The following is a 6,578-nucleotide window of genomic DNA, read 5'->3' as shown; positions in this document are numbered from 1 at the left end:
AAGAAATGAATCCCTAATGAACATTGACCCTTAACAAAATTTTAACAAATCAAATCTAGCAATAGAAAGGGAAATGAGGCATGAACAAAATCAGGTTTCTTCCAGGAATGAAAGGTTTGTTTACCATTAGAAAATTACCAATGTAATTCACAAACTAGCACACTTAAAAAAAAACCCATATGATTATCTCATTAGAGTTATAAAAATATATGACAAAATTCAAAAGTCATCCATTAAACAAGAAATAGAAGGTAACTTTCTTAACTTGACAAGGGACATATGTGAAAAATCTTCTGCAAACATAATACTTGATGGTGAAAGACTGAATGATTTCCCCCAAAGATTGGATAAAGGGCAAAATGTCTGCCTTACTACTTCTTTCCAGCATTACACTGGTGGGCCTAGACAGTTCAGTAAGGAAAGTAAAACAAACACAAGGTATACAGATCGCAAAGGAAACTATCTTTATTCAAAGACAACATGATTGCCCATTTTGGGAGTCTAAGGTAACTACAAAAAGCTACCCAAACTAATAAGTAAGTTCAGCGAGGTCACATGATACCAAGTCAGTGTACAAAAATCAATTGTATTTCTATATACTAACAATAAACAATTAGAAATAAAAATATGAAAATACCATTTATAATAACACAAAAATGTAATGTCTTAGGAATAAGTTTAACAAAATATATTGAGAAACTATATAGGAAACTCTAAAATATTGCTGTGAAAAATGTTTAAAAGAGCCAATTAAATGGACAGATATATCATGTTTATGGATTGGAAGATTAAATATTGTTAAGATATCAAATCTCCTTAAATTAAGTTACTTGTTCAAAGCAATCTCAATAAAAATACAAGCCAGTTGGCTTTTTTCTTTTTGTAGAAACTGACAAGCTGACTAAAATGTATGTGGAAATAGTGCCTAGAATAGAATAACAAAAACAATTTTGTAAAAGAACAAAGTTGGAGGACTTACACTATCTGGTTTCAAGACTTATTACAAAACTACATAATCAAGACAATGTGGTACTGGTGTAAAAGTAGACATATAGATCAATGGAACATTATAGAATCCAGAAATAGACCAATACATATATAGTTAATACAATAACATATATAGTTAACTTTTTCACAAAAGTGCCAAGGTTATTTAATGGAGAAACAATAATGTTTTCAACAAATGGTGCTGAAATAACTTGATATACACATGAAAACAACTAACTTCAACCCTGACCTCACACTGTATGCAAAAATTAATAGAAATAATTTCATTTTTGCATATTGACTTTGTATTATGTGATCTTTTAAAACTTACTTGTTAGTTTTGGTTAAGGAGATGGGCATTCAAGATGGCAGATGGGGCTGGCTAATTTAGATCAGGTGGACAGGGAAGTCCTCCTGGTAAAGACAACATTTAGATTAGACAGAGGCAGGGTAGCACCCAGAGAAAGCAGGCATGGATCTCCCTGAGAGGCGGAGTTGGCATCTCCCAGGGCTGCCCATAATCTGCACTCAAAACCCTGGTGGCAGGAAAAGCAGGGAGCTGAGCTCAAGTCTCCTTTCAGAAACAGCCTAGGAGAAGGGGCTTCTTCTTTCAGGTGGGAGGTAATCCAGGCTGTGACTGTGGGCATCAGATTGATTCCAGTAGCAGGCTGACTGCCTGGGGACACAGGTGTCTATTGTGTTGGTGGGGTGGTGCATGGAAAGTCACTTGTCACTTCCCTAGGGCAGCAATGACACCTACTCTAGCTTGGGGCCTGGTAGCCTCCTTGATATCTACTGGGACAGAGCATGTGTCACAACATGATACTTTTTATATTCATTCATTTACTTGTCATCATGTTCTCATGACAACATGAGCTCCATGGGGACAGGGACTCTCAAAGAGCAAGCCAGTGACCTCAGTTTCCATGTGATGAGCAGTCTGGCAATGCCCCTTGCACCCCCTCACCCCTGTGAATACCCTGGGATTCCTGGGGAGGAGTCAAAGTGGAGGGCCAGATAGCCAGGCACAGAGGTGGTTCAGGCTCTGGGGAAATACTTGAGCAGGGGGTGATTCATAATTCTCATCGCACACTGTGAGCCTGGAGGCGAGGCTGTATGTCCTTTACATCATTTAATTCTCACAACTGCCCTGTAGAGTAGATTACACTACTGCCATTTCCCAGTTGAGAAAGCTCCAGTTCAGAGTTTAGATAACTTGTCCAAAATCACACAGCTAATAGGTGACAGAGCTGCTTCTCTTCTGGGTCCAGTGTCTTTCTCTCCATCCTGCTACACACCCTCCAGGATGCTCGACAGGCTAAGCTTTAGAATGGGGTTTGCAGGTATCGGTGGTTGTTACAGCAATTGGGTAGGATGGTGAAGGTGGGCTTCCAGGGGTGTCCGAGCAGGTGTTAGACACCAGGAGCTCTAGGGTAGGAGAGGACACTTGGGCAGCCATCTTGTTCTGGGAACACTGCTACTCTGAGGATCATGCCAAAGCCGGACAACAGCCTGAGGCCCAGGTACAAAGTCATCCAGATGGAGGGAGAGTCCTGCAACAAAGGGGATTGCTGCATGGTTTAGCTTGGCGCCCCTGTGAACTCACAAGGGAGACAGCACGTCTGGTAACCCATCAGCACAACGCCCCTGGTGCTTGTCTGACACATAGTGGGTACTCAGTCTCTGGTTGCTATTATTATAGTAAAGACTTAACTTCTTGAAGCAGAAATTGAATTGGAACCTGTATTTCCTTCTGGGCTGAGACCTGGAGAACTCTTTAGGGCCAGGGCTGTGGGAACCAGATGAAATTTGTTCCTAATGGGGGTTCTGTGGAAGCTCAGCAAGTAGTTCTGTCAAATTAGTAGGCCCAGTGGACACAAGGGAGCAGATGTCTTCCTAAGCCTGGGCGCTGCCATCCCTCATCCCTTCGAAATCAGATTACAAGTAGGGCAGAGCCAGAGAGGAAACTGAAGTAACACAATTACCTGCCCTGGCTTGTCCATCTCAGCCTGGGAGCAGGGCAGGGAGGAGGGGATGGCAGAGGGGAGTCAGAGCCTCTCTTAGGAAGTAACAAACCCAAGGAAGTGGACAGGATGAGCCAGTCCCTGCTGCAAGGTGCCATCTCCACCATCCCATCCTGGGATGAGCTGTTTTGTCTCCAAGCTGTTCCCATGGGGTACCCATAACAGAGGTCTCTGTCCTCTCTTGGAGGGCAGTGGGGTAATTCCTTTTATAGCTATGATGCCATCCATCCTCAGCTTGACTCTACTTAGTGATGGGGTGTTTATTTCCCATGAAGGCCTTCTACTCCATTATTGATTCAAAAGCAACCAGCTGTAGCCAAGACCACTGGTATCTGGTCTTAGATTTGCTACAGCTAGACATAGAACCTTGGGAGGTCTTTGGCCTCAATTTCCTCATCTGTAAATGAGATTTGCGGCCCTGTGGTAGGTGTTATGTTCATAGTCGCAGGGTCCTTCCACCCTCCATTGTGAGGCAAGTTGTGATTTCCAGTGAACGCTGATTTATCCCAGCACATCAGCCCAAAGCCATGCCCTTGCCATCCTGGCCTCAGGAGTTGCTATGGCCATTACCTGGGCCATGGTGGTCCAAGCAGAGCCACCCCTTCAGTGAGTGCAGGAAGCTCTCTTATTCCCCAGATGGGAATAAGGCGGTGTGTTGCTTTGACTGATGAAGATGGCTACCCCACCGCCATGGAAGAAGCCAGCCTGAAACAAAGTAGACACATACAGAGAGCAGAACTGAGAGAACTATAGAGAAAGAGAGAGAGCTCTGATAAATCTTAAGGCCACTTTATCACAGAACTTTTCAGTTATATTGAGAACCAATAAATTCATCATTGCTCTATGCAATTTGAGCTGCATTTTCTGTCATTTGCCACCACCAGTCTCCTAGTGGGCAGATATTTTTTTCAGCTTAAAAGTGCTGGAATTTCTGACAGGAACTTGGCTTCTCTGCCATTTCCATCCAATGACTGTAGTCCCACCACTGGACATACCCCCTCTGTTTTCACAGGAAGGGAGACTAGAATCTGCTGGAAGATTCCTCTTATCTCCCACCTAGGTGAGTAAGCTAGGAGGGATAGGAGTTTTCCTGGGCCACAGAGCAGAAGCCCACGCACAGAAAATGATGCCGAGAAGAAGGAGGAGTTCCACGAACAGCTCAGTTACCGAGCTACTACATTCCCGTTTTCTGCTGCTTCTAGTTTGTCAGGTTTCTGTCCCTTGCCCTCAAGATACCTGACTCATACAACCATTCCACCCATCTTTGTTTCCTAGTACCCAGCACTGTGTGTGGCACACAACCAGACTCTTAGTTAAGATTATGACTTATTTCCTACAATCTGTTCCCTTCTACCAATTTTGCCAAATCCAAAATTGCATTAGCATTTTTGGTTGCCTGTTTAAAGGAGTGGGTTAGGTTTTTAGAAGGCAGATTCAGCAAACATCTACTGAGTACTGTCCGTGCATTAGATACTGCTCTAGTTAATTTAATGCCCACTTCCCAGAGAAAGAAACAGGCTCAGAGAAGCTAAGTAACATTTTTAAGTCACACAACTAATACCAGCAAAGCCAGGGAGGGAAGACATGTCTTAGAGTCACACTGGTGATAAACGTGTTAGCGACCAGAACAGCAGAGGCCCTGGATGTCCCTTCCAACCTCCACTGTGAGAAGGCCCTTCGCCTCGGCCTGGTGTGACCTTCTTCAGGCGGGAGAGGAAGTGGTCTCTGTAGCCAGTCAGTCCTGCCCTGGAGTCAGCTTTGATTCAGTTCGAGGAAGCGTTTGGCCAGTGCTGGGTTTTCAAACCGGAAGGGCCAGAGCCGAGCGTGCACGGGTTAAGGGCAACGGGCCCGCGGCGGGGTTATGGTAGGTGAACCTCCCCCAGTTCCCATGTGAAACCCGAAACACAAAGGGGAAGAACCCGAGGGCAACCACAGGAATACTCTTCCCCCTTCCGTTTTTCTTTCTAAATGTCTTTACTGAAATATAAATCACATAGCATAAGACTTTTTAAAGGGTACAACAATGGTTTTTGGTGTATTTACTGAGTTCTACAACCATCGCTACCATCGCTGCGATCTAAGTCTAGAACATTTTCATCACCCCGGAAGAAACCCCACACCCATGAGCAGTCACTCCCCATCTCCTCCCACCCCCTCCACCCAGCCCTGGGCAACCTTAATCTCCTTTGTTTTTAAATTTGCCTGATCTGAACACATCATATAAATGGAATCATACAATATGTGTGATATTTTGTGACTGTTTCTTTCACTTAGCATGATGTTTTCAAAGGTCAGGCATGTTGTACTATGAATCAGTACTTCATTCCTGTTTATGGCTAAATGATAACTCATTGTATGGATATACCACCTCTTATTTATCCATTCATCAGTTGATGGACATTTGGGTTGTTTTCACTTTCTGGGTTTTATGAATGATTCTGCTGTGAACATTTGGGTACAAGTTTTTGTGTGGTCCTCTCTCCTCTTGGTTTATGTATGTGTTTAGCTCCATTCCCCACTCTCCTTTGCCTCCCACACAGGTGACAGTTTCAGGGTATGTAACGTGTGGGTCTGTGTGTTTATGATAAATGTACATTCCTCCTTTGTGTGTGCATACTTAATTTATGTGTGTGGTATTGTTGTAGTTCTTACTCTTAGTTTCTTCATTCAGTACTGTTTTTAGGCTCCATCTCTGTTGCCATGAGACTACATCTGATCCATTACTAGCAGCTGCTGTGCAGCCCTTGGGGATGCGCTGCTACCACATTTTGCACATCTGTTCCCACTGGGATGAATACTTTATTGTCCCCCCCTTCCCTGGCACCATACACAAACCCACAATGGACATCCTGGTACATGTCGCCTTCAGGACCTGGGTGAGAATGTCTAGAATACATGTGTAGGGGTGGATTTCTGAGACATGGACTATGAGCATATACTTACCTTAAGTAGTGCCAGAGTGTGAACGGCAGGCAAGAAGATTGGGGATGCAAGGAGATGGAATTGCTTTCATCCATTTTTTTTCCCACACAGAAATAATAGCCAAAACATACACTTGCCTTCCAGATTTGCAAAGCCTCAGGACACCAGTACTGAGATGCACCGTGCCTACTGAATGATAGAGACAGATCTTTATTTCAGGTTTCTTTTTATTTCATGTCTCACATCATTTTGCTAAGTTTCTAGAACACTGCCTCCATTTAAACATTCTGGGCCCATGAAGTGAGTTTTCTCTTTATATTCCTCATGGATTAAAATTTTGAAGGACAACTATTGTTTCAAAAACTCCTTTGTTCTTGGGGATGCAGAGATCTTTGACCCTATAATGACCATTTTTGTGTTTTGTTACTCTGGAGGAGATGCTGGCTCCGAACATCCTGCTCAGCACTCAGAAGTACCAAGAAAGGGAAAAAAGGGAGGACTCAAAAGATCAGCTGGGAATCTGTACCTGACTTCAATGACTTTCTAGAGAGAGAAATAAAAACCCTTATAGAACCTGAGAAATTTCTTCCATGGGGGAAATTCTTACATTTTTGGGACGGTCAGCCATCCCAGCAGGCAGAGCTT

Source organism: Manis pentadactyla, chromosome 11, assembly GCF_030020395.1.
Source record: "Manis pentadactyla isolate mManPen7 chromosome 11, mManPen7.hap1, whole genome shotgun sequence".
NCBI classification, from domain to species: Eukaryota; Metazoa; Chordata; class Mammalia; order Pholidota; family Manidae; genus Manis; species Manis pentadactyla.
This window is presented reverse-complemented; position numbering follows the sequence as displayed.